Genomic DNA, 3366 nt, shown 5'->3' with positions numbered 1-3366 from the left:
ATTGTATGCTTAGTCAGTAAGATGACCGGAAGTAAAATCTTAATGATTCAGAAGGGCTCGTTCGCCACGCTCACTAGTGTACACCCATTCTTAATCATTAAGATTGTACCTTATGTCAACTCACTATTACACTATACTAGATAGTCATATAAATATGTAGTTAACATCTCATAAAAAACATCACCAACAACATTGTGCATTTTGTCGAAATTCGGTCCAACTCCCCTAATGAAAAAAACTATATTTTTCCCCTACCGAGGTAAGAAATAACTTTTTCTTTTTTTAACTTACCTTTTGAGCGTTGACCTCCAAATATTTAGGAATTGTAGCTGCTTTCGGTAAAAATGGCCGAGAAGTTCCGAAGGAGTAATTACAGTCAAACGAGATCATGCTGCAGATAGAAACAGTTTCTGGTGCCAAAATGTTGAACACTATCCCTACAACATGGTGGTTCAAGTTGAGGTTTGAGAAAGTTTTTTTTTTCAGTATCAATATCAGTTTTTATTGGAAAATATATAACCAAGTGGCCACAATTAAAGTTTTGTCAGTCTGTAGCATTTAACAAAAACACATGTACATATTGTTGGAGGCATTTTCCCTTTTAATGCAAACATACTTTGAAAAGGCCTTCAAGAAAATATGCCTTCGAAAGAAAATTGCTCTACTTATTAGTACATCTAAACATTTAAGATGTTGGCCTTTCAAACCCACTTTGGAATGAATAAAGTCCCTAATTTGATGGCGATTTCTGAACAAATGTACCTGTAATAGACTTTTATAAATAATTATATGCTTTCCGTTAGTCAGTAAAATAAAATTGATATTTCACTATTTCAAACAACATATATTATAATATATTTCAAATTGATATTTTCACTGTCTTGAATATTTGCCCGCTCTCAGTTCCGAATTAAACCTCAGCGCACACTGGGACACAATTTTCAGCGACGGATTGAATTGATGCATTTTTTCTCAAACTTGAAGTGTAATTTCATGACTTTTAATTAAAATTGTAGAATATAAAAAATAAAATTGTTTGTTTCAGAGTAAGATAGCAATATGTTTCTCCTCGTGGACACCATAAGTAACTATTGCATTCGTGGCTAAGCCACTAGTTAGATATAGCTTTTGCCGTATCAATTCGGTGAAATATATTACGATCTTACGATACTACCATATATATAACGACACTGAAACAAACAAAACTACGAGTACAAAGATTAACATATCTGTCATTATTCAGTCACAAATAAATGAAAATATTTGAGTGTTTATAAGGGAATGATCGGGTTTTGTTATCCCCATACGTATCAATTGACCAAGAAATGTATAAATATAAATAAAATCCGGCGTATCAACCTCTTTGAGCCGTCCTCGCCGCTATACGCCGCTATGACTTACGCTTACAGTTCTTATGTTCATTTACATAAAAGATTCGAGGTTAGACCAAAAAACACTTCTCACATTCCGTTTCTTTTCCACATCGACAACAAAAAAGCGATATTTGCAGTTACAACATTAGAACTTACAGCAAGATTTTTTTTTTAATTTATGTTTAAATTATTTTGCTGATAAAGCAGGCTCAGAATGAACTGCTGTAGTATGAGTTTGTTTATATAAATGATTGGTAATGAAAGACTTGTTCATTTAATGTCAAATTATCCACGTAGACTGGCTAAATTTCTAGTACGTGCCTTTTTGATTAGAAGAAATACTATGTACGTATAGTCATGATATTATTACTCATGATATACTAGTATAATGTTAGAACACTGAAATTCCAACTATTGCTATACATACCTTATTTGTGATTCTTAAAACTAATATAATTATGTATGTTTAAATTAGTATGCATATCTAGTCTGAATTATTGTAAGCTTTCTGATTGGTGACTTATAGGCCCATAGGGCCGGGTGTTAACCGCTTGATTTGTATATTTTGAGAATTTGTACGTAGATACAAAAGTCACAATTTACTTAGTTACTTGCTTGTTTGCTTTCATGCTTGCTTGCTCGCTTGCTCGCCCGCCCGACCGCTCGCCCGCCCGCCCGCTCGCCCGCCCGCCCGCCCGCCCGCTCGCCCGCCCGCCCGCCCGCCCGCTCGCTCGCTCACTCACTCACTCACTCACTTACTCACTCACTCACTCACTCACTCACTCACTTCTGAACAAACGGCCCTTATACTTTTAGTGAGGTATACACATGAGAACACCAGTTGTTTTTTGTGTTTTTTTTGTTAAATTAATCAACATTTCCTGATTATACATAAACATTAAAAAGATTATCAACCGTCTCTTAGACAAATAATCGTTAGTTAAATAAAATGTGTTTTTGCATTCTTAAAATATATTAAAAATAATAATTAACATGCAGAGTGAATAAACGTGAGACGAGATAAAACTGCGTTAAATGTATTCAAATGTTGTTGTTCTTTAAATAAGTATAATAACACAAACTGAAGCTTTGAAATGATATATTATGATAAAAGCAATCTTTAGTATTATAGCTTAAAACTAGATAGGCCCCGTATCTGTCCGAATTAAAGTTTCAAGCGTAAGCACAAGACTTTTGTTATAGACCACAAAAATTCAACTGAGTCCATGTGATGTTGAAAATCATACTACATGTAGAATGTACCACATTTAAAACAAATCAGTTTGTGAAACAGACCTGGAATAATGTTCGATTTACAAAAAAAGTATTAATATTTTGCATATATTAACAGTTAACACACTTATAAAACACGGATATGGTGGTGGTGTTAGTAGTTTATACACCGGGTCCCGGCGTGAGCACATTGAAGGGTCCCAGAGTGACAGTTCAACCACCGCACACCTATCCTGGGCGGTGAACCAGTACTAGGTGCCTTCACTTCTGCAAGGAACTGACAACTTCTGTACATGCCAGGGGCAGTGGTACAGTGCGAATGGTCGTAGAAAGGATTTCATAACCAATCACAACAGAAGTGACCTGGTCCGCCCGGGAATCGAACCCGGGTTGTCCGATTAACAGTCCAACGCTCTACCGACTGAGCTAACCGGGCGGACCAAAAAACCAACACGGATATAAAAGGGAAAACTCCTTTTAATCGGAAAACTCCTGGCTGTTTTGGTTTTGACCTCATTAGAACAAGATTGCATAATAATTCTAAAAATGAGGAACTGCAGGGGAGGGAACTCAGATATACAATACGTAATTAATTCAAAACGATTTTTTCCCTTCTGTACTGCTCTAGCAGTGAAAATAGCTTAATGGTGAATGAGTGAGATACAGGATACAAGATACAAAAATCTTTATTTAAAGTCGGGTATGTGTTAACAAAACATTAGCTCAATGAGCTATTTTCCGACATGAATAACAAACATAC

The 3366-nt window shown here is 35.6% G+C and overlaps 1 non-coding gene across 1 annotated transcript; it reads right to left on the bottom strand.

Annotated features, from left to right (window-relative positions):
- Nucleotides 1–2970: 2970 nt before the first annotated feature.
- Trnan-guu (transfer RNA asparagine (anticodon GUU)) lies at nucleotides 2971–3047 on the bottom strand. Its single transcript has one exon. It is a non-coding gene; the product is annotated as a tRNA-Asn (tRNA).
- Between the last annotated feature and the right edge of the window lie 319 nt (nucleotides 3048–3366).

This window comes from Mya arenaria, chromosome 17, assembly GCF_026914265.1.
Source record: "Mya arenaria isolate MELC-2E11 chromosome 17, ASM2691426v1".
Lineage (NCBI taxonomy): Eukaryota > Metazoa > Mollusca > Bivalvia > Myida > Myidae > Mya > Mya arenaria.
This window is presented reverse-complemented; position numbering and strand designations above follow the sequence as displayed.